The sequence below is a fragment of the Eptatretus burgeri genome, chromosome 15, assembly GCF_056783735.1.
Source record: "Eptatretus burgeri isolate ZD-2024b chromosome 15, Ebu_testis_v1, whole genome shotgun sequence".
Taxonomy (NCBI): Eukaryota; Metazoa; Chordata; class Myxini; order Myxiniformes; family Myxinidae; genus Eptatretus; species Eptatretus burgeri.
In genome coordinates this window covers 41,650,005-41,676,363 of record NC_140975.1, presented here as the reverse complement: position 1 = coordinate 41,676,363, position 26,359 = coordinate 41,650,005, and the positions used below count along the sequence as shown (strand labels likewise).

The 26,359-nt window shown below is 44.9% G+C and overlaps 1 protein-coding gene across 9 annotated transcripts in view; it reads right to left on the bottom strand.

Annotated features, from left to right (window-relative positions):
• LOC147012031 (phosphoinositide 3-kinase regulatory subunit 5-like) overlaps positions 1 to 26,359 on the bottom strand; it is a 325,466-nt gene that overhangs the window by 126,834 nt on the left and 172,273 nt on the right. The window contains exon 1 of one of the 9 annotated variants that reach the window (XM_085858077.1): positions 23,955 to 23,973. The exons of 7 other annotated variants lie outside the window; for them this stretch is intronic. The gene's annotated coding sequence lies outside the window, so the exon portion shown is untranslated. Of the gene's footprint in view, positions 1 to 1,669; positions 1,857 to 23,954; positions 23,974 to 26,359 lie in introns of those variants that run through there. One more of the 9 variants, XM_085858072.1, reaches the window with a different exon arrangement.

The window sequence follows — 26,359 nt, the reverse complement described above, 5'->3', positions numbered from 1 at the left end:
TCTTTGCCGACGACTCCACCCTCTGCCGTACCATCTGTCATCCCTCAGACCGGCAAGCAGCAGCTTCTTCGCTCACTGCAGATCTGGATAAAATCACAAACTGGTCCAACACGTGGAACATGTCTTTCAATCCAGACAAATCTCACTCTCTCACTATGTCTCTTCGAAAGGACCGTTTAGAAACCACCCCCCCCCCATCCACTTTCTCAACAATCCTCTGGAAGAAGTCTTTTCTTTCAAGCTTCTAGGTCTCACTATCTGCCATGACCTTTCCTGGGAAAGTCACATTTCCAACCTCGCCTCAAAAGCCAGTCGCCGACTGGGAATCCTCCGTCGTGCTAAGTCCTTCATCGGCCCTCTTGAGCTCCTGACCACTAACAAAGCTTTTGTCCGTAGCCTGATGGAGTACTGCTCTCCCCTCTGGGCTGGTGCTCCTGCCTCCCACCTTTCTCGGCTTCACGCTGTCGAAACCAGGGCATTTAAGATCATCGGCATCTCCCACAATGAAGCTGAGTCTTTGGGCCTCTCACTCAATCACCACAGGTTGGTCGGTGGTCTTTCTGTCTTCTACCGACTCCTCTCCAGCCTTGCCCCCCTGCTCTCTCTGCGATTTGTCCCCACCACATTTCCACAGGGCGCTCAAGGTCCGCCAACAACCCCCTTCTGGTAAAACTACCAAAATCACGAATCACTGCTCATCTTCACTCTTTCATTCCTCTTTTTTCCCACCTTTGAAATAAACTTCCTCACTCTATTCTTTCCCATTCTTCCCTCCAGGCTTTCAAAACAGCTGTTCACCACCACCTCTTATCTTCCCCCATCCAAATCCTCGATCTTTTCTACCCCCGATAATCCACCCAAGCCCACTTCCTTCATTTCTCCTGCTTTCCTTCCTGAAAGTCCCTGAAATGTCCATCTTCTCTTCGCCATGTTCCCCGTCCCATTCCCATCCCTCTCCCTTCCACAGTTCACCTAATGTGTCTGTTCCCCACTGTTTTGTCCCTTCCACTCCCGCCCCTCTTGTCTCATGCCTCCTTGCTGTGAGTTGTGTGTTAGCTCTCATATGAGCCTCGACCAAGGTATACAAAAAATATATATATATATTTGGAGATTTTTCCTAAAATAATGAAAAAACCCCAGTACAGAGTAAATATTAATGCCAAAGGCAAAAGTAGCATCATGATACATCACAACGTCTTGCATTACACTCAAGTCATCACGTTAAATTGATGACCACTTCATTCTTATGAAGACATGGTAGCATGGATAAATGAGCATCCATGGCAATAAAAAAATTCAAGTTTCAATCACCATTACTTTTGTGGATATAACAAAACAAACAGAGCAAGTAATTTACAGAAATGAAGCAAACTTAAGAGCAATGACAGGCTTTGCAACATGGTAATGCACATGCAGGGATAACGTGAAACGGAGAATATTTCAAGAAAAGACAGGTGTTCAAGACGAGTTGTCACATTATATTATACACATAAAAGTTAAAACAACAAAAATAATAACAAATGTTAAATAATTTCCAGTAAATATTCGAATAACAAGGTTAGTGATTATAAATATTTGCCACTCAGAATTCTGTTAACACAAGATAGGAGAAAGAAAGGCAAATTGGGGTGCCACAAAAATGTCTATAAACAATATGGGTAGCTCACACCTTTCAAGTTCCTTGGCCTTCTCGTCTCTCTTGGTAACAGCTGCCCCAGCCCCTACCTCCAACCCAATACTCTCCACCCAAAACCTCTGGTTGGGTCCTGACGATGTCAAACCGTTTGCTACTCAGGCCTCAACAAAATCGCCTTTGTCTCCCTCTCTCTGTCTCTTTCCGTGTGATTCTGAGTCAGTTTGCCTCTCCCTGGGCGAGGCAAGCGATGGTGAGGTTTTTGTGGGTTTTCTTGTTTTCCTGTTTCCCTCTTCCCCCTTTTGCGAAAGCATCCGAGGAAACTTTGCGGACTTTCTGAGATCATTTCCTCTTCATGTCGGCCGAGGTACTGAAGACCTTAGCTCAGCACCTCGGCTTCCAATCACACTGCTGATTACTGTTCGATATGTGGATTTACCCTCAAGATACACTATTGAAACCTGCAGTTGAGTGAGCATCTAACTCATATTAAATTCGTGTTTTAAAATGAAAAAGGAAAAAGCCACAATCTGCCTGCAAGGGCGCAATAAATAAATTATTTTCCGTGAAGCAAGATATCTGCGGCTTTACGCATGTTTGTGCATAAAAGTCTCGAGCAAGCTCTTAATTTCTGGCCAATATAAAGCGCAACGAAGCAAACAAATAAGAAATTTGCAATAATGCCTTTAATTACAGCTTCTGTAAAGAGAATGAACCTTCATCAGTTAGCATTGAGGACTTGGGAAAATTCTCCTTCTCACTTGTTTTATACTGCTCACCAGAGAGAGACAGACAGAGAGAGAGACAGAGAGACAGAGAGACAGAGAGACACAGAGACAGAGAGACAGAGAGAGAGAGAGAGAGAGAGAGAGAGAGAGAGAGAGAGAGAGAGAGAGAGAGAGGGACAGGGACAGGGACAGGGACAGGGACAGGGACAGGGACAGGGACAGAAAGAGAAAGATCAAGATCAAAGAGTGTGCCAGCACTCTCTATGTAGGGATGGGTGCCAGCACTCTCTATGTAGGGATGGTGCGGAATAAAAATGTCGGTCCCACGCGCTATTTCCAAAACCAAAGTTGGAGTATCTTCTCTTAAAAAAGTTACTAGAGGCTACAAATGAGAGCCCACCCAGTCTGTAGCTGATATTTTAGGCAGGTATCACTTTTAAATACTCCAGACCATGACAAAAGCAAAAAGAAAAGATAGCAAAAAACCTGAAATTGGTCAAAACCGGCAAATCTTCTCCTTCATCAAAATAATAACAATAACAATAACAACAACAATAATAATAATCTATCTGTCTATACTAATATATGTTTGTGTGTCAGTGTGTGTGTATGTGTGTGTGTGTGTGTGTGTGTGTGTGTGTGTGTGTGTGTGTGTGTGTGTGTGTGTGTGTGTGTGTGTGTGTGTGTCCTCCGTAACTCCAAATCCCTAAAACCTAGCAGCCTGAAAGTTTGCATGCATATGAAAGGAATTCCAAGGAAGTGCAAGAGTGAAAATTGGGTGTTTTGGTTAATTAAAACACCCCTTTTTGAAGATAATTTACGGCCTTATTTAATTATATCCTTTATCAGGCGCATCCTCAGCCACCTTGCTCTTTGCGGTCTTAAGGCATTTCCTGGGTAACCTCGCTGGGGTCTGAAGCTGCCATGTGTTTTGGCCTGCTCAACCACGCCTTGACTTGGAGCAGGCCGCAACAATTTCTTCATGATAAAAGTTGTTGTTTTTTCACTTTCCTCATTCATATTATTGAATGCCTGTTCATCATAGCTACGAATTGCTGAATACATCAGTTTTGTAACTGCTATAGATTTAAAGTTTGGAGCTTGGAGCGATTCCATGCACCATATGATACAATTTTTGACAATCAACTCTCACGGACTAAATAAAGTATATGATCGAAATATTATTTCAGTTTGGAACATTGGATATCGTCTGGACTAAATAAGTGTTGAAATCTGGAGTGAAATCTGATAATTTAAAGAAATAATAAGTCTTAAATGTAAGATGATACACCTATTTACTTTAAGCAAGCAAGGCTATTTCCCCCCCCCCCCCTTCTCCATATATATACACAAGAAAATATGAAATTCCCAAAGCATTAAACTTTTCTTTTTCCTCCTGTTTGGAGAATTATATTGAATGAACAAAAAATTTAGGAACGTGCCAAAATTAACCAGCTTCATTTAGCGATATGATTTAATGCATCCACTGCTTGACCTTGCCTTCTGTCGCCCAAAGGCACTGCCTATCCATAGCGTCTGCCAGATCTGTGTCTATATTTTCAGAGGTTTCACGAGGTGCTCTACAGGGAATCAAAGCAAATCTGGTGAAAAACGGATGTTATAAAATAAACTTATCACGTTTGTGCGGACTACGAACAATGTACCACGTGACACATGCACAGGCGAGCAGGCAACATGGCGGATTATCTGCAATGTTTCTTTCACGGGCAATTAAACTTTGCGATGTCTCCAGCGTTGTTCTAGATTAAACAGCAACTCTTTTATGGATAAAGTCATTATTTAAACGAATTCATTTTATTTATTTAACTGCTGCATGCGCGGTGAAGACCGGCTTTGAAGTTAAAGGGATCCTCTATGGTATGCAGCAATAGCCTGACCAGCCGTTCCTTATCAACCATATAATTGGAGTGCTAGCTTGAATGCATAAGCCACTTGACGAGCACCCTATACTCAATAGCAATACGGAGCTACGTCATTCTGAGGGAATAGTTCACTCACTGCGGATCCTTTTTTTTTTTCAGTGAAAGCTACTCAAGATGTTTGGGTTGTATACAGTAAGTACTCTTCTTCCTCTTTCGGCTTGCTCCCGTTAGGGGTCGCCACAGCGGACCAACTGTCTCCATTTCGCTCTATCCTCCACATCTTCCATTGACACTCCAACCACCCGCATGTCCGCCCTCACCGCATCCATGAACCTCTTCTTTGGCCTCCCTCTTCTCCTCCTGCCTGGCGGCTCCATCTTCAACATCCTTCTCCCGATATACTCTGTTTCCCTCCTGTGCACATGTCCAAACCATCTCAATCTCGCCTCTCTCACTTTGTCTCCAAACCGTCCTACCTGCGCTGTCCCTCGAATACACTCATTTCTTATCCCATCCATCCTCGTCCTCCCCAACGAGAATCGCAGCATCTTTAACTCTGCCACCTCCAGCTCTGCTTCCTGTCTTTTGTTAGCGCCACCGCCTCCAAACCATACAACATAGGTGGTCTCACTACCGTGTTGTATACTTTCCCCTTCACTCTTGCAGCTACCCTTCTGTCACAAATCACTCCTGCAACTCTTCTCCACCCACTCCATCCTGCCTGCACTCTCTTTTTCACTTCTCTCCCACACTCTCCGTTACTTTGGACAGTTGATCCCAAGTATTTAAACCAATCCACCTTCCCCACCTCAACTCCTTGCAACTACACCATACCACCACCCTCCCTCTCATTTACGCACATGTACTCCGTCTTACTCCGACTGACTATCATTCCCCTTCTCTCCAGTGCGTACCTCCACCTCTCGAGGCTCAATTCAGCCTGCTCCCTACTCTCCCTACAGATCATGATGTCATCCGCGAACATCATGGTCCATGGAGAACTCAGTCTGATCTCGTCCGTCAACCTGTCCATCACCATTGCAAACAGGAAAGGGCTCAGAGTCGATCCTTGGTGCAATCCCACTTTAACCTTAAACCGGTCCGTCATTCCTACCGCACACCTCACCGCTGTCACACTGTCCTCATACATATCCTGCACGATCCTCACATACTTCTCCAACACTCCCGACTTCCTCATACAATACCACAACTCCTCTCTTGGCACCCTATCATAAGCTTTCTCTAAATCCACAAACACACAATGTAACTCTTTCTGGCCTTCCCTATACTTCTCCATCAACATTCTCAAAGCAAACATCGCATCAGTGGTGCTCCTTCCTGGCATAAACCCATATTGCTGCTCACAGATCATCACCTCTCCTCTCAACCGAGCTTCCACTACTCTTTCCCACAACTTCATGGTGTGGCTTAACAACTTTATCCCTCTGTAATTTCCACAGCTCTGCACATCACCCTTATTCTTGAAAATCGGGACCAGTACACTTAATCTCCACTCCTCCGGCATCCTCTCACTTTCCAAGACTTTATTAAACAATCTGGTTAACAACCCCACTGCCATCTCTCCTAAGCACTTCCATGCCTCCACTGGTATACCATCTGGGCCAACCGCCTTTCCACTTTTCATCTTCTTCATAGCAGTCCTCACTTCATCCTTACTGATCCACCCCACTTCCAGATCCACTATCTCCACCTCTTCCAACCTTCTCTCTCTCTCATTTTCTTCATTCATCAGCTCCTCAAAGTACTCCATCCACCTTCTCAACACACTCTCCTCGCTCGTCAGCACATTCCCATTTGCGTCCTTTATCACCCTAACCTGCAGCACATCCTTCCCAGCTCGGTCCCTCTGTCTTGCCAATCGGTATAAATCCTTTTCCCCTTCTTTTGTATCCAACTTCTCATACAGCTCGTCATATGCCTTTTCCTTGGCCTGAGCCACCCTCTCTTTTGCTTTTCTCGACGCCACTCCTTATACTCCTGCCGACTTTCTTCATCTCTCTGACTATCCCACTTCTTTTTCGCCAACCCCTTCTTCCTTATACTTTCCTGTACTTCCTCATTCCACCACCAAGTCTCCTTATCTTCCTTCCTCTGTCCAGATGTCACACCAAGTACCTTCCGAGCAATCTCCCTCACAACTTCTGCTGTCGTTGCCCAATCATCCCACCCATCTTTACCACCATCCAACGCTTGTCTCACCTCCTCCCTAAATTTCACGCAACAGTCTTCCTCCTTCAGCTTCCACCATCTGGTCCTTGGTTCAGCCCTCACTCTCTTCCTCAACCTCACCTCTAAAGTCATCCTACAGACCACCAATCGATGCTGTCGAGCTACACTCTCCCCTGCCACAACCTTACAGTCACTAATCTCTTTCAGGTTGCATCTCCTACTTAAGATGTAATCCACCTGTGTGAACTTTCCTCCACTCTTGTATGTCACCCTGTGTTCCTCCTTCTTCTTGAAATACGTGTTTACCACTGCCATTTCCATTCTTTTGCAAACTCTACCACCATTTGCCCTTCCACATTTCTCTTGTTGAGACCGTACCTCCCCATCACCTCCTCATCCTCTTTATTCCCTTCCCCAACATGTCCATTGAAATCTGCTCCAATCACCACTCTTTCATCCTTTGATACACTCTCCACCACTTCATCTAACTCACTCCAGAAATCTTCTTTATATTCCATCTCACACCCCATATGTGGGGCATATGCACTGATGACATTCATCATCACCCCTTCAATTTCCAACTTCACACTCATCACTCGGTCCGACACCCTCCTCACCTCCAATACCCTCTTGACATGATCTTCCTTCAGGATTATCCCGACACCATTTCTCCTCCCATCCACACCATGGTAGAACAGTTTGAAACCACCTCCAATGCTCCTCGCCTTACTCCCCATCCACTTGGTCTCTTGTACACACAGTATGTCCACCTTTCTTCTCTCCATCATATCAGCCAACTCTCGCCCTTTGCCAGTCATCGTCCCAACATTCAGAGTTCCAACTCTCACCTCCACACTTCTACCCTTCCCCCTCTCCCACTGCCTCCGGACTCGCCTTCCCCGTCTCCTTCTCCTCCTTCGCCCAGCAGTAGCACAATTTCCACTGGTACCCTGCTGACCACCGGTACCGGTGGCGGTCGTTGGTAACCCGGGCCTCGACCGATCCGGTATGGAAATTCGTTTTGTTGTCCGCATAATGATTTGGCATAGGTTTTTACGCCGGATGCCCTTCCTGACGCAACCCTGGTCGCCTCTTACGACACACAGGGATATGGTACACCTATTCTAACCGGGGCATACACATACATACACCGGGGTATACAGTAAGTACTGTAGTCGGTAATCTCATTGACTCCAACCTTTTGATTCCCGAAAATTGCCAATCGACCAAGAACTAGTGTGTGTGTGTGTGTGTGTGTGTGTGTGTGTGTGTGTGTGTGTGTGTGTGTGTGTGTGTGTGTGTGTGTGTGTGTGTGTGTGTGTGTGTGTGTGTGTGTGTGTGTGTGTGTGTGTATGTTGTTCATAAAGCATAACATGTTCTCTCTGCTAACCCCCCAACCCTCACCCCTCTCTCTCTCTTTGTACCATCCTTTCTCTACCCCCTTCCAATACAGTACAGCACCTTCCTCCCACACCCCTCTCTCTATCTCTGCACATATCAGGACAGTGGTTATGTCTGGATGGTGTTTGTATCCGGACGTGTCTGAGTGGCGTTTGTCTCCGGACAGCTTGGCTCTGGATGCATCTGGGCGTTTTTTGTCTCTGGACATGTCTGGGCAGTGTTTATGTCTAGACAGGAGTTTATCTCTGGACACCTTAGCTCCGGACGTGTCTGGACAGTGTTTGTCTCCGAATGTATCTGGGTGGTATTTTTATTCAGATGGGAGTTTGTCTCTAGATGTGCCTGGACGGTGTTTGCCTCCGAACACATCCAAGCAGTATTCATATCCCGACAGGAGTTTATCTCCAGACGGGAGTTTGTCTCTGGATGTGTCCAGATGGGAGTTTGTCTCCAGACGTGTCTGGGCAGATGTTTGTCTCTGGACAGCTTGGCTCCGGATGTGTCTGGGCAGTGTTTGTCTCAGAACTTATCGGGGCGGTATTTATGTCCAGACGGGAGTTCGTCTCCGGACAAGTCCGGGCGGTGTTTTTCTCCGGACATGGCTGGGTGCTGTTTGTCTCCGGACGTGTCTGGGTGGTTGTTATGTCTGGACGGGAGTTTATCTCTGGACGAGAGTTTATCTCTGGACATTTCCAGATGGGAGTTTTTCTCTGGACAGCTTGGCTGCGGATGCATCCAGGTGGTGTTTGCTCTGGACGTGTCTGGAAGATGTTTGTCCCGGGATGCATCCGGGCGGTGTTTATGTCTGAACAGGAGTTTATCCCCGGAAAGGGAGTTTATCTTGGATGTGTCCAGATGGGAGTTTATCTCTGGACGTGTCCAGATGGGGGTTCGTCTGGATGCATCCAAGCAGTGTCTGTCTCCAGACCGCTTGGCTCCAGATATGTCTGGGCATTGTTTGTCTCCAAACGTGTCTGAGCGGTATTTATGTCTAGACGGGAGTTTGTCTTTGGACCTGTCTGGGTGGTGTTTGCCTCTGGACTTGGCCAGATGGGAGTTTGTTTCTTGACACATCCACACGTTTGTCTCCAAACTGCTTGGCTCCAGATGTGTCCAGCGGGTTATGTCTCCCAACGTTTTGGGAGGTATTTGTCTCTGAGCCGTATTTATAGTATGACCAGTCATAAATGGATTTCAGACATTATTTTGTTTCCATATTCACTGTTATTGCATGCAGAATCATTTTGATGAGATAGTATGAATTGAAATTAACACGCCACCACACATCTGCCTTCCCTTCCTCTCACATCACACTGTCTTCCATTCCCACACCCCTCCTCGCTCTCACATCCCGACTGGCTCCCACACCCCTCCTTGCTCCCCCTCCCTCCTCTCTTTTTCCTTCCACCTCTTCACTCTCCCCCCTCTCTCTCTCCCACCACTCTCTTTCTCCCCCACCCCCTCTTTCTCCCCCCTTGAGTATCACTGTTTGTCTCCAGACGCATCAGGACGGTGTTTGTTTATGGACGCATTAGGGCAGTGTTTGTCTCCGAACGCTTCGGGGTGGTGTTTTTCTCCGGATGCATCCAGGCAGTGTTTATGTACGGACAAGAGTATATCTCCAGATGTGTCCAGGCTGTGTTTGTCTCTGGATGTGTCCAGGCGGTGTTTGTCTCTGGAAGTGTCCAGATGGGAGTTTGTTTCTGTATGCAGCAGAGCAGTGTTTGTCTCCAGAGGGCTTGGCTCCGGATGCGTCCGGTGGGTTTTGTCCCCATACATGTTGGGCGGTGTTTGTCTCTGGGCCGTATTTATAATTTGACTCGCAGAAAATGGATTTCAGATCTTATTTTGTTTCCCACTTCACTGTGATTCTATGCAGAATCATTTTGAAGCGACAGTATGAATCGTAATTAACGCTGCACTGCATGTCTGCCTTCCCTTCATCTCACCTCACACTGTATTCCCTCCCTCCACCCCTCCTCGCTGTCACACCCCTCCTCGCTGTCACACCCCTACTCGCTTCCACACCCCTTCTCGCTCCGCCTCCCTCCTCTCTCCTTCCCCCCCCCCACTCCTTTACTCTTCCTCCTCCTCTCTCTCTTTCTTTCTCTCTTCCCCCCTCTTTTTCCCCGCCTTCCCCCCTTTAGTATTCCCGTTAGCGAAGCGACGTATGGTATTTGCCAGTAACTAATAATTGTGTGTGTGTGTGTGTGTGTGTGTGTGTGTGTGTGTGTGTGTGTGTGTGTGTGTGTGTGTGTCCTCCATAACTTCAAAACCATGAAACCTAGCAGTCTGAATCCTTGCCTGCATACTTAGGGAACTCCAAAGTAGTGCATGGCTAAAAATTAGGTGTTTGGATCAATTAAAACACCCCTTTTGAAGATAATTTAGGGGGTACTCATCACAAAAAAAAAAAAATAAATAAGCCTCAGGAAGATGGTGGCTTACCATCTTGATCTGTTCTTTGTCAACTCGCTGGAGTCTTAAGCCACCATTTTTGGTGGCCTGTTCATCAATGCCTTGACTTGGAACAGGCCACAACAAAATCGTAACTAAAAAGTTTTCTTGTGTTTTTTTCACTATCCTCATTACCTCAGTCACAGAAGGTGAAGGAGGTTATGTTTTCACCCCTTTTTGTCTGTTTGTCTGTCTGTTTCTTTGTCTTTGTGCAGGATATCTCAAAAAGTTGTGGATGGATTCAAGTGAAATTTTGTGGATAGGTTGAGTGTGAGAAAAGGAGGAACTGATTAGGTTTTTGTGAAAATCCAGATCCAGATACGGGTACTAGAATTTTTAAGCGATTCTTCACCAATGAGAGATCGGATCAAAAACGATATATAGCATGATATCTCAAAAAATTGTGAACGGATTCGAACAAAACTTGGTGGACATGTTGGGTGTGTGCCAAGGAATAATTGATTCAATTTTGGTGAAGATCCGAATCCGGATCTGGATACAAGAGTTATTTAATTTTTAAAGTGATTCTTCACCATTGACAGATCGGGCCAAAAACGATAGAGCACTGTATAGCATGATATTTCAAAAATGTATTGGTCCCGATATGTTCTCGTGGATCAGGCAATACGTGGTGGAGGTATGCACTCTACCGATTGCTTGCCCTTTAAAAGAACCGCCTTCTTCATGTATTATATACATGTATATGTTTTTATTTTTATATATATATATATATATATATATATATATATATATATATATATATATATATATATATATATATATATATATATATATATATAACCGGGCGTAGTGGCGTGCTTCGCCACTCGCCATCCGGCTACTAGGAGGCTTGGGTTGGAGGATCGCTTGAGGACGGGAGCTCTGCACTGGGCCGTGCTATGAGAGGGTGTAGGGCAGCCTGGAATCATGGCGAAACCCAATCCTTATCCCTGTGTCGTAAGAGGTGACCAGGGTTGCGTCAGGAAGGGCATCTGGCGTAAAACCTGTGCCAAATCAGTATGCGGATCATAACGGATGATCCGCTGTGGCGACCCCTAACGGGAACAGCCGAAAGACGAACAACAACAACATATATATATATATATATATATATATATATATATATATATATATATATATATATATATATATATATATGTATGAAGAAGGCGGTTCCAACCAAATGTAAAAAAACTTGATCGACTCTGCCAATTTGAGTAAAACAGCGAGAGCAGACCCGGTCTCAGGGCAATGTTTCACCAGCAAGGAAGCGCCTTCTTCTTTAAAATGTGTTATCCCAACTGCCCCAATCTTATACAAACACACACACGCACATACATATATACATATATATATATATATATATATATATATATATATATATATATATATATATATATATATATATATATATATATATATATATATATATAAACTGCTTAATGATACATCCATAACTGTGGTTGGTGATGACACCAGATTGAGTCCCATTACAGCTATTACTGCACGATCTGGAACCAACAAATTACATCTGCCACATGGACACATTGTCCCCACCAATCACAAGCAGGTGGCATCACGATTATACTTAGCGGTCGGGAGTTCTACGTAGATGATTAATTAAGTTCTCCGACCTGGACGAATGCTGTGATGATACCGTCGTGACCATGTCATGACTGCATCCCCAGAAGGGCCTCTTGCAGTTCAAAGATACATGCATATTCTATAGCAGGGTCATTGGGTTCTGGTCGCAATTGGAATTGACATTCTTTTTATTTTTTTGATCAGATGAAGGTAAAGTGCCTGCAACAGATCTTCCAGAAGTGTCCCAATGTGAGCTCATACTTCTTCACATTGAAAATAATTTCCACCGCTTTTACCTCCTCATTTCAGACGAATCAGCAGGCCCAGTGAATTAAATATTAAGAGCACAACTTCGGTTGGTTACCTTACCATTAAAAACTACTCAAGCTCCACCTTTCATCGGAGAAAATTTGGGGCAGCCAACTCTTACATAGTTTGATTGATGTTTCACCCAAACACGGACAGATGACAGTTTCACATCAGGACTTCTAGAGGTTTTCGATAAAGTTCATTTTGACTTGATTGTGCCCAGGAGTAGATCAATACTTCTGTCACATGTAGCTAATCAGCTCTGCAAGGTCCTCGTGAAAGAGGTGACCACCAACATGGAAAAATTCTGATACAGAGAATTGAATGCTGTTGTATTTCAATGGCCTGAATATTCTGAGAAAAAAAAAAGGTAACAACTTATCAGTCCATTATGTTTTTCAAAACATTAGAAAAAAGGAAGTATGGAAGCAACAACCAACTTTCCTTCCTGCTCGGTGACGTTTATTCCGAGAATGAACGGCAGGATGTGGCTGGATGGATAATGGCACCTGGAGTGCATTTATACCGCATGTCCATATCACCATTTTATGTTATGTGCACACACTCCATGGTCTCATGTACCTCAAATTATTCAAGGTGCTCATGAGGATGCAAGACATGCAAAAAAGCCATTAGGCCTTAACAAGTGTGACAAAACTATGTTTCCCCATCCCATATGATCTAAATGATATTGCTGGATCTTGGGCATAGCCCCAGCAACATCGAGGTGATTTGTCTGTGATTCACACACATGAACCGCCTCAGTATATTGCTGACTTTAGAGGTTGTTGTCCTTGGTAACTCACGGAGAAATATATCTCTCAGGATTGGCTAATTCATATTGGTTGAAGCTTTTTCTCCATTTGGTTCATTCTTGTATTGATTGGTCAATCCAATTTGGATGCATTCGATAGGATCAATGATGTGCTGTTGTGCAAACAAGACGTACTGCCTCGGTTTGATTCCTGATACACGATTTGTTCCATGCTGTCAGATTGTACATAGGTCGCCTGCATTTAAATGCAGTTTTAGAATTCACACTAGCCCAAGACATGAGTACAGGATATATTTTTAGTAAGAATAAACATATCTTATATTTAGGTATATGCCCCATTGTGCTTTTTTTTGCCACCGTATTTGTGTTGTGAATGATAAACTGGATTTTCCTGATTTTATATCAAGCGCAGAATAAGTGAAATCTCGTGAGACGAATCGTAAACGCTCCATTTTCTAATGATTGGAAGGATCCTTGCAAAAGGTCACAGCTAAGTAGCGAATGAAGAACAGGAAAAATAATTTGGTATTGTCATCCAGTTGGTCCCCATATTTTAAAAATGTGGCGAAGCTGCCTCACCATTTAAAGGTGATAGAAGAATATTTTTACATGAATCATAGCATGTTTGACAACACAGATGTGTTGAGCCAAATGGTCATTCCTGGCACCAATTAAGTGGAGGGGAGGGAAACAATGTTTCTCTTGAATGCCAGAAAAGCAGGTGGGGAATTTTTAGATTTTTCCATATAAACAGCCTCATTATAAACTCCACCTCTGCTGTATGTATGTATGCATGCATGTATGTATGTATATATATATATATATATATATATATATATATATTATATATATATATATATATATATATATATATATATATTATATATATATATATATATTGTTGTGAATTCGCGCCCGCCGGCGTGCGAGCGGCCACGTAACTCGAATCGCGGCACGTCGCCCACCGGACGGACAATTCCGTCGTGACCCTCTCGGACTAACGCCGGGAACTAGTCACAGGTGGGCCTTTCGGCCTCACCACGATCGTGCCAATTGGCCCCCCGCGTGGGATAGGGTTGTTCGCCAAATTCGACCTACCTAAGTACCCACACAGAGGGTAGACCAGGCGATCGCACCTCGCCGCAGATCGACTTCGGACATGGGCCACTTTAAGCGACCCGTTCCGTACTATCGGGATAACCGAGCGGTGTTATCGTCAACCTCGACGGTTCCGATTAATTTTCGGGTGTATTTAGCCCACTACCAATCCTTTACGTGAAGTAAGATGGAGATTCAATTAAAGAAAAGACGAAGCGAAACGGGAAAAACAGTTCAACATAATTCACATTTATTCCGCAGCAAACGGAAAGCACACATATACAATTACAACAATTATGCACCAAAAGCAAATGTAAAAGAAACACAACAATTATGCACCAAAAGCAATTGCAACAAAAGAAACACAATGCAGATCTACTACCGACTACGCGAGCACACGGCAACACTTACACAGTTTTACTTTACAGACGGCGCCGACAACACATATACTCCAAAGCAAAAGAAAAAGGGCCACCCTCTACGACAAGGGGGCAGACGTGAGCTGTGGGCGCGAGACCGCGTAGAGCCTACCCGTCTTGTGATGATCCGCAAAATGGCGGCGGTGCCCCGACTCCGCGCTCCTCCGCGGGCCTCGCTGACACTGCCTGGAATGGGGTGGGAATGGGGCCCCCTTTTCGCACTATCTCAGCGCAGGGGGAAACAGGGGGGGGTTGTTGATGCTCTGAGGAAAGAGGATAGCTGGCTTGCTTGGGTCCCGCGACGAGCGACTCCACTGCGCCCTCGACTGCGTTCCCGGCTTCTCCTCTCTGCAGCTCCCCGACAGACCGCCTCTCCTCCAGACCCGTCTTGACTGCTGCTGCCACACTTCGCCGCCGCCACGACTCGCCCGAGCCCGAAACAGAAAAACCTCCCCTCCAACTCGAGCCCGAAACAGAAACTCTTCTCCAACTCGAGCCCGAAACAGAAACTCTTCTCTCCCTCGATTCGCCCCGCGCTCGGCGCTTTATAGTCAGCAGGAGAAACCATATGCAGATTTTCGGATCAGGATCGGCTCGGGGGCGGAGCCACGCTCGCCCATTGGACGGAGGAAAAGTGGGCGTGAATCATTCCTGATCCTCGAATTTGCATATATCGATTCTACTCCGACGCGCCTGGAGGCGGGGCCAAATCGCCCCGCGCTCGCTGATAGGACGGAACAGAAGTGGGCGTGAATCATTCCTGATCTGACTTCCCCGGAAAGGCCGCTTTTTGCACCCGCTGCTCGGTGCGCGCCCTGTACGAGTCCAGGATCGGTGCCCACAAGCGGTGCGGGAATGGCGGCAGAAGGAGGAGAGGTGAAGGTGGTGGAGGGTTTATTGTGGTGGTCCCTGGCCACGGTGACGCTTGGAATGGCGGTGATGCGATGATTGCGAGAGCGAGTTGTGACGGTAAAGGTCGTGGCTGTTGGCGTTGTTGTTGTTTTTGTGAAGCGGCGTTGCGGTTGGTGGTTGTTGTGTGATGGCGGTTGAGACGTGGTTGGTTCAAAATACAGATAGAACAGAAAAACGGCTATCTTGAAGGGTCGCAGCCCGAATGAATCACATTTATTCCCTCTAAACAACGGGTTTGGGCTAACTACACATATACTTACAGAGATATCTCACCTACGGGACCTGAATGGTGGTTTGCGAATTTCCTCAACCACAACAATATATATATATATATATATATATATATATATATATATATATATATATATATATATATATATATATATATATATATATATACTAGTAGTAATGCCCGGCATTGCTCGGGCTAGCAATAAAGCCTGGCGATGCCCGGGCTTTCTTGCAAATTTCCTGAATAGCTGTTAGCGGTTAGGGTTAGCGGTTAGGGTTAGGGTTGCAGTTAGGGTTAGCGGTTAGGGTTAGCTGTTAGGGTTAGGGTTAGCGGTTAGGGTTAGCTGTTAGGGTTAGGGTTAGCTGTTAGGGTTAGCTGTTAGGGTAGCTAACCCTAACACTAACCCAAACCCTAGCCCTAACCCTAACAGCTTGGCGTAGCGGAAGTAAACAGCGCCCGGGGCAAAGTGGAAATTTGCGTCCCCGTAGGCCTTAAACTTGAGTGGATTTGAATGGAAAATCCCATAAGGGATATCGATTTATCGATTTTTTCGAATATCGGAAGTGTTATGGAAAAATTTATAGCCAATGACCGAAGTTGGACCAAAAGCCATAATCGTACCGAATTTGAATGGAATCCGTTGGAGTTTGTGAAAATGCATCAAAACGAATTTTGAGGGGCCTCTTAAGGAAGACAATAATATCATTAGTGTTGTTGTTGTTCGTCTTTCGGCTGCTCCCGTTAGGAGTCGCCACAGCAGATCATCCGTTATGATCCGCATACTGACTTGGCACAGGTTTTACGCCAGATGCCCTTCCTGACGCAACCCTGGTCGCCTCTTACGACACAGGGATAAGGATTGGGTTTCACCATGATTCCGGGCTGCCCTACACCCTCTCATAGCGCGGCCCAGTGCAGGGCTCCCGTCCTCAAGCAATCCTCCAACCCAAGCCTCCGAGTAGACGGATTACAGGCGCACGCCACTACGCCCGGTTACAATAATATCATTAGTATATGTGCCAAATCTTGTTTCATTTCATGCAGTAACAAAAATCTGATGGTGGAACAAAGAAAGGGGCGTGCCGAAATATTTATATATATATATATATATATATATATTTATATATATATATATATATATATATATATATATATATATATATATATATATAAATATATATATATTTAAATATTTAACAAACAGGAATAAATTCTTGCATGGGTTAGTGTGAAAAAATCTGACTCATTCCCAAGGACATCATCACTTAAACAGTGACAGCCCACTGAGCTATTGAGTCTTTGAGATATCCTCAAACATTTCTCACACTCACACTGTAAGCTTTATAATGGTCGATGTGTTACGTGCTCTCGAATGTATATCCTTAGTAGAATTCACGGACTAGTGTTTGTTTGTCGCACAACTCCTCCAACAGTTCTGGACTAATTACACCTGGACTTGCTACATAGGATCAGCATGACCCCACTTCATGTATAGGATCGTTTTTATCTCTGCCGGTGGTTTTTAGGGGGCGGGGGGGGGGCAATGCAAATTATTAATGTAAATGTGTATTGTGTAGCATCACCTCCAGGTGCCACCATCAGCTCTCACCCAATCAATTACACCCAGGGGGTGTCACAAATGACTCACCAATAATGTATGAAACCAGTTCAGCAACTGAGGGGGTGTGTAGCATCAATTGGGATTCTCATGCACAGTATATTAGTCCGGCAGATATGTGAAATATTCTGGTAGTTTTGTGCCTTTGATGATGCAAGCATGAAATTTGGTAAACATTTTGGATATAGGGACATTCCAGATTACCCCTCGGGTCAAAATGGTGGCCATTTTACAAAATGGCTGCCACGAATAACAAATTCTGCCTACAAGGTCAGCAAAGTCATATGTGCTTGGTGCAAAACACAATGTAGTGAGTATAATATGATTATTATCAACTAGTATGCACATGCTTCATTATCTACTTCATATTTAACTAAAAAATGCATCTACGGTGGTCTATGAGGGACACAGATAACAGTTTAACATCGCAATAATGCATGGCTGGAACAAGAGCTCTGCAATATGATCATGCATGTGAATGTTACCTGAATATTGTTTCTGGAAATATAAATAGATCAAAAATCAAATGAGAAGATCACTTCGTCATCCTAATTGGTGGACTCCACATTGAGATGGCTGCACTGAAAACTCTGGGTGATCTTCTGGATAGCAGTGGGTGGACAGGAGCTCTGGTGCATGCAGGAGTTGCTACAACTGGTACTGCTGATTCCTTCCTGAAGGCTGCCCATGTTACACGCACTCGGCGAGCTCACCAGGTCACAGCCAGTGGCCTCTATTTTCTCCTACAGAAAGCCTTCAGCCAAGGAACAGATGAGGGACAGGATCTAGAAGACTGGTGTGCTGAACGTGTGCAAGCCAGTCCGCAGTTCCACTTCTGGTGGATCATTCTGCAGTTGGAACTCACTGTCCTAATCTCCGTCAGATCGGTCCGTGAAGGGAACTTCCTGCTATACATTGATGCCCTGAGCAAGATTGTCCCCTGGTTCTTCGTCTTGGGTCATACCAACTACGCCAGGTGGATACCAGTTCACCTGCGCGACATGGTGACACTGGCGACCAAACATGCAAGTGTATACACGCAGTTTCTTGCCGGCAACTTCACAGTAAAGAAGACCACTCATGCGTTTTCTGCGATGGCCATCGACCAAGCCCACGAGCAGAATAACGCATTAGTTAAGGGTGACGGAGGAGCTGTAGGCCTGACAGAGAATCCCGCTGCATTACGCCGCTGGATGGTGTCTGGTCCAGAAATGGCCAGAGTGATCGCTGAGTTCCAGGCCACATCAGAGACCAAGAAGGCTGTTCACAAACACCACGAGCAGACCAAGCACACACAGGTAGCCTTTGCTAGAGATGTGCGTTCACTCACTCAAGTCATGGGGGAGATGGGCAACCCATTTTGTCATGACAGCAAGGATCTCCTGGTGCTAGACAGCAGAGACCTGGCAGACCCAGCAGTTATCAATACTGTACGCCAGATCGAGAAGCTGGGACAAGAACCGCATGACTCCTATGTCCATGAGAGACTTATCAACCAGACAAAGACCATCACCGACCCAATCAAGAGAAACAACCTCCCTCTCTTCAGCCGACCTCCAGTCAGAGAGAAGTCAAGAGCACAGCTGCAGGTTTCATCTCTGAAGAACGACTGCTCCCTGTTCTCCAGGTTGTTCATTGCGTCCCAGATACATGATGGAGATCTTGAGTTCTTCGAACATGAGAACCAAGCATGTCCCCCTGCACTGTCACACATGGGCAAGATGAGACTTGGAACAAAGTCTGATCTGGTTGGCTGCTTAGAAGATCTGGTCCCTCAACAGGAGAATGCTGCTGCTGCTGCTGCTGCTGCTAGTCCAGCAGTTGAAGTCATCATCCTTGGTGGTGCAGCGATCATCAGTATGCTGCCACCTGGCACAGCAAAGACCTTCAACGAGTATGCATCAGAAGTATTCTTGCCATACATCACATCTCAGCTGCAGCATACGAGCAGGATGGATATTGTCTGGGATGAATACCTCACAGACAGTTTGAAGGCAGACACTAGGAAGAGGCAAAGGCATCAGGAGACGAGTCGAGCCATCTAGTTCCATTCCTGGAAACTGGCAGACCTTTCTTCGCACAGATGAGAACAAGATGGAGTTGTTTGACTTCCTAGCCACCAGAGTAGCAACAACAGACACAGACAAACAAGTCATCAGCACCCACCACAAAGATGTGGTTTGTACGCAGGCCCGAGATGTTGCTGGTCTTGCCCCTTGTAGCCATGAAGAGGCTGACACAAGAATGCTACTCCATGCTGAAGACGCTGTGAGGCAGAGATACAGCAAAGTGTCGATCCGTACAGTAGATACTGATGTCGTGGTCCTTGCGGTGACAGCAGCTGGACGTCTGGACATTGATGAGCTTTGGATTGCTTTTGGCACAGGAAAGAACTTCAGGTTCTTGGCAGCTCACGAGATGTCTGTGGCACTGGGACCTAGCAAGTGTTGAGGTTTGCCATTCTTCCATGCCCTCACTGGATGCGACACCGTTCCAAGCTTTGGAGGCAGGGGGAAGAAAAAAGCATGGGAAACCTGGAAAGCCTGTGATGAGGTCACTGATGTCACTGCAGCATTCTGTGCCTTGGCTGCCACGCCAACTCCTTCAGCCGTAGATGACCACATGGATGCACTGGAGCGTTTTGTTGTTGTGCTCTATGATCGCACCAGTAGCCAGGAACATATCAATGAGTGTCGCAAGTATCTGTTCACCCAGAATAGCAGATCAATGGATGCTCTCCCACCAACTCGTGAAGCCCTGAAACAGCACATCAAGAGAGCTACCTACCAAGCCGGCTACTGTTGGGGCCAGATGATGGTGTCCACACCAGAGCTCCCATCGCCCAATGACTGGGGGTGGGTTCACACCGATAATGGCTGGGACATATACTGGACAACCCTCCCAGAGGCAACTGAGGCATGTCGGCAACTACTAAGGTGTGGCTGCAAAAAGGGATGCAGAGGACAGTGCAAGTGTGTCAAGGCTGCACTCCAGTGCACAGCTCTATGTCACTGTGGTGGGGAGTGTACAAGAGAGTAGAACTGGGACAAGAGAGATCACAGATGATAATTATGTAACATGTACACATGTATCCATGCATCATAGTAGACTCTGTTACCTGGATCTAGAGGTTCCACTGTATAATTTTGACTCTGTAAGTTGATGTTAGGATCAAACAGAAGCACTTCCTCTGAGTTCAAGAGTGTTAAATGAACAACAGTCATTCCATGGTGCTTGATAACAGTTTTTTGAAGAGTTTGTTGGAGAAAACCGTCCAAAAGTGCAAAAACGCACCAAAAAATGACCAAATAAATGGTTTATTCACGCTTTGTCACCTTTATTTGTTATTTCTTATTTGCTAGAATCTATATCTAGTTAAATAAAACCACTGGTATGCTTCTTAAATATAGTTGTATCCACATGTATCCTCCTTGTACAACACAAAATCGGATATTTTGTAAAATGGCCGCCATTTTGGCTCTGGGAAGAATCTGGAATGTACCTATATCCAAAAATCTTTGTAAGATACTGCCCTGGCAGTGTGCCAAATTTCATGCTTGTATCACTAAAGGCACATTTTTTTCACATATCTGCCAGACTAATACTACCTGTGAATCTTTTTCAGCTGAAGAGAAACTCGGGTAGAGTTTGAAACAGCAAACGGCTTACCTTGTGCAGCTTTCTTTGGCTAGAAGAGCATGGGAGGAGTCAATTTGTTTATAATCCTAGCCACCTTGGGTAATTGATTTGGTGAGAGCCGATTGATTATTCCCTCCAATTAGGGGTGAAAGACGTGATTGGGTCTCGTTTTCATTTATATGTTTTGTAACAGTCATGGGACCAGTATGGGAGCCTGGTACGAGTTCCTCGGATGATGTCGAAACAACCACAACCGCCAGCTAAGTCCACAACCTATCACTGTGTCCAGAGAGGTACAGTTAAAACCACAGTCGTGGAAAGCAAGGACCAATGAGAAAAGAGTGGTTTGATTCTTAGGCTTCAAGGATGTATTGAGGAAGATCGACAGCAGCCAGAAATAAACACATTACAATTGAAATAAACATGTAAAATATATATATATATATATATATATATATATATATATATATATATATATATATATATATATATATATATATATATATATCTTCTACTTCTTCTTTCGGCTAGCTCCCGTTAGGGGTCGCCACAGCGGATCAACGGTCTCCATTTCGCTATGGAAATTCGCTTTGTTGTCCGCATAATGATTTGGCATAGGTTTTTACGCCAGATGCCCTTCCTGACACAACCCTGGTCGCCTCTTACGACACACAGGGATATATATATATATATATATATATATATATATATATATATATATATATATATATATATATATATATATATATATAGTGAAGGTTAACATTGAAATAAACATGTAAAGAAAACAAATAGTGTAAAATATAAAAAACACAAGACTTTCACCTTTTAAATTTATTATAAATCGGCGAGGTGATTTTTACAAAACAGTAAGGTAGGTGATGGTAAACAAATTGTTACGGTGCCGGCGCGTCGGCCGTGAGTGCGACCGCCACACGGAGCCACAAGTCGACTCGACCGATCGCCCGGAATTCAGATCGTACTTCTCCGGAAAAGTCCGGAGAAGACGGGTCCCTTTTAGACCGAAATCCGCCAATGGGTAGACCACATGGGGTAGGGTCGATTGCCAACCTCAATTTAGCTAAGTGCCCACATGGTCCAACTACTGGGGAATTTCACCCTCGACGGAACTCGTACGAAACCGAGCCGCTTGGCGAGCTCGTTCCGTGTGCGATCCCGAGCGGTTTTAATCGCCGAGAACCGTCAGACCGAATTATCCTGCAACCACGGCAATGGCCAACTAATCCCTCACGCACGACATGCTCAGTCAATGAAAGAAGGAACGCGGACGAGCTGAAAACATTTAACAATTGGGGTTTATTTATACTGCAATGGGGAAATGAGGGGAGCACATAAAGCAGAGCTATACCGAATATAAGAATTGCAATGCAATTATATAGAGCACACAAAGCACTTAACAGTTTTCTACTTGTTAGACGGGCCCACGGACACACATACGCACACACACACACCCAATAAATGGTGGCTGATGCTTTTAATACGGACTTCAGCTTAGAGGGACAGATGAGCTGAAGCCCAGGACCTATCTGGGACCTTTCCACCTCGTGTGGTCTTCCAGGTGTTCGGACCGGGCACCAGCGAGGCGAGCTGGTTCCAACCACCGCAAGCCGCGATCCTTTCCGAGCTCCGTCGGATCCCCTCGCGCTCCGGAACACGTGCTGGCGAGACGAGGCGCCGATCCTTCCCGAAGATGCGTCGCTTCCCCGAAGAACCACCAACCAAGATGAGGCCAGGGAGTCACACCAAGCCGGAAACCAAGCAGAGACCACAAAGAGCTCCACAAACCAAGAAGAGCCAGCCGAACCTGACCACAAAGCGGAGCCAAAACCGAACCAGCACCAGAACAACCCCCCCCCCCCCCAATCTCTTGAGCAAAGCAGAGGGTCTCCTTTTTATCCCTCTTAGCCCCGCCTCGTTTCCGGCGTGACTCATTCGCCCTCATGCAAACCCTGCAAACGCGGGTGGGGGCTGTTTACCTTGCTGAATCTCGGGACGGGAGGGTTCTTCTTCTTCTTCTTTGCAGAGGTGGGGGTCGTTCTCCTTTGTTGTTGTTCTGATTGAACCCTAACTATTAAAATAAATCACAGCACATTTACATAGATTTACCCATTAAACAATGGAAGGCGAGCTATCTATAGAACACGTACTTACCGAGATAACTGAGCAAAAGGACCTGAATGTTGAGTGTCATCGATTTCCAGATTCGCAACAATATTACGTACTCGTTCGTACTGTCCTCTGCCTTGAATTAAAAACACAAGACTTAGCTCAGAGATTATTATGATGATGATGCTGCTGCTATAGGGGGAGGGTGGAGGTTAGAAAGATGTGAATGTGGAATGGATGTTGGATGGTTTGTGAATGCTGTTGGATCAGCTCAGTCCCAGATGCCTCGTGAAATCGTTGGTAAATCTGCAATGGTTTCTCCCGTACACTGGTCCACTCAAAGGCATTTTTTCTGTTTGGTCCTCGACCCAAACATGAAGTGTTTTTTCCATCCTTTCAGTAAGAGGATCACGGGACTAGAATGAGACGTTTGCATTTTGCTGGCAGGAACACTTGCACGGACAGTTGACTCACGTTTACCGCACAGTCGATTTATTGATCCCATAATGGCGGCCCACAGATGCCGTACTTTCACCTCTTGCCACGTATCTAACAACTCGATTTTTTTGTACAATGTCATAACCTTTCTCAGCCTTTTCACACAATTAATTTTTCCATCGTTTTATGTACTAGTGCATGCCCGTACGTGCGTGCCCGTATGTGCGTGGCCGTACATACAAAAAAAAAAACTTTCAAACCGTGTGCCAGAAACAACAACCACACAACAACCACAAACGATGACTGGATTGGGGCATTGTGCTTATCATTAAATGCGCATAAGAAATCGAGAAATTATTAGAAAACAGGAAGTCATCACTATCCAGAAGTAGTGCGTGCCCATACGGAATGTTCACATCATTCCACGAATTATCGCTTTCATTGAAGTAACAACTGCTGTGATACTTACACACACAGAGTTAATTAAAATCCAAATTAAAATCAGGTTTACCTCCCTGTCTTTGCGACCGATGACATTCACTGCCATTGACCATTGCCACTCCTATGCCATGGTGAGGCGACAGGGTAGGATTTGTAGGAGACCTGAAAATACAGTGTCATTAGGTATTCCATGTTCGAATTGTTTTAGTTTGAAAATAGTTTAAAAAAAAAGTTTGCAAAGCATACCACCAAATTGAGATGTATTTCGTTGGCAAACATGTTGAGTAGAGCTGAATTCCTTAACACTTCCAAACGCCACGTTTTGACAATTGGAAACAAAAAAAAAGTTGTGCACTTTTTTTGATAAATTATTTTCGGAACAATTTTTATTCAATAAATAAACAAGCAGTCATAGACTGGTACTTACGAAATCGTCAACTTGACCTCTGACCTTGTCTAATAAAAGCATGAATCAGTCAGTGCCCAAGGGGAGCTTGAATTCTGAATTCATTGTGGTCTACGATTTTGCACTGTGGTTTGCAGATAATGAGTCCCAGACAAAAACTAGATTTCTTATAAAAATTCCATTTTTTTGTTTTTATTTTTTAAAAAGTGATTCAGTACCAGCAGGATATGCCAGATAATTGGTGTATTACTTTTCAGAAGAATCTGATAAAAGACTTATTATTTATTATATATATCAGTTATTCATCGCTGTTCCAGAATTTCGACAACCGAGTTTTAAGCGTCCTAAGCGATCGCAAAAACCGAAGACAAAATTAAAATCGAAGTTAAAACGAACTCGTAACGTCGAGCGAAGCAAAAATACTCCATTTCTCCACATGAATTTACGGAATTATGTTTGACCTCACTGTGACCTTGACCTTTGACCGATTTTGACCAAAATCTAATCAGCACTAGCCATCACCCTCCTGAATCACGTGGTGTAATTTGATATTGGCAGCTTCTTCCGTTCTCGAGTTATCGTGCCTACAAACAAACAAACAAACAAACAAACAGAAACGGAAGGCATCAATATACTTACGAAATCTTTAGATTTCGTAAGTAATAATAATAAAAATTGTCTCCTTGTACACACCTTTATCTCGTTAGCACCTCTTCATAAACAACATTGCTGAGGAAACAGCGCTTCTTTGTTTCGTCGTCCAGGGCAAGAATGCGGAGGCTGCTGGATCTGCCAACGTTTTGATAAATTATTAGTTTTAATGGCCAATTATTCAATTAGCGCCAACGTATTTTGCCTTTTCGCAAGGAAAAACACAAAGAGAAGGGATGAAACCCGTCATGGCGAACGTGACTGAGGTTCTCTTCCCCATCGGCCACACCTACGCAGCAACGTGTCCTGTCATTGGTTGGTAAATAAATGGCCGCAGCAACGTGTCCTGTCATTGGTTGGTAAATAAATGGCCATAACTTGGGAAGCACTTGTCTGATTAATATCAAACCTTGAAAAGGCACATAGTAAGGTCCCCAGCAATATACCTGGCAAGTTTCAATTAGATCGGACCAGTGGTTGTCGAGAAACAGCGGTCTCACTCACACACACACACACACACACACACACACACACACACACACACACACACACACACACACACACACACACACACACACACACACACACACACACACATTGCTGGAATTATAGATAGATGGCCAACATTACGAACTGTTGTGTGCCTACTAGATCATGTAGATCTAGTATTGTAGAATCTCTGTCATTTCCTGTTCGATGACGATTCATTATTAAACCGAGCTTCGTTCCTGTATGCTGGTCTGATTACTATAATTAATGGTGCACAAGAAATAAGAAAAGGCTCGAAATTGTTTATATGTCACATGTAACTATGTACAGATGCATACGTATTGTTGCTGCTGTGCGATTTAAAACTCAAAACCCACTCCGTGGGAGTACGAGTACCTCCTGTGCAGCTGCCCTTCACAGGGCAGATCACCAGATGATGGGATTGGGGAAAAGCCTTCGGGTCCCCCACCCTTTGATGATAGGAGGTAAAACACTGGGTAATCTTCCTGGGTTGGATTGTGGGAGTGTGTGTCGGAGTTGTGCTGAGGTGTCATCCAACAGACGGCGGTCTCCTTGAGTTAACCTGAAGCGGTCCCTTCAGGTGGATGCCTGGAATGTCCTATCCCGAAGAAAGGATGATCTCCTGTCTCTGATATCATCTGAGCACAACAGTTTGAACATCAGTATTGCAGTACTCTCTGAGGTTCAGAGACCAGATAGTGGTGAAATCATTTTGGGTGGTTACACCCACTATTGGTCTTGTCACTCTGATGGTTACCATGCCCAAGGAGGTGCTGTAGCTGTGTCCAAGCTGACTCCAATGATAATTGTGGTAACACCGGTCAACGAGCGTATGATGAGACAAAGGATTTGTCACTCCTAAAGCCTGTATCTCACTGGGCTGCGACAGCTCGCGACAAAATGCGAAC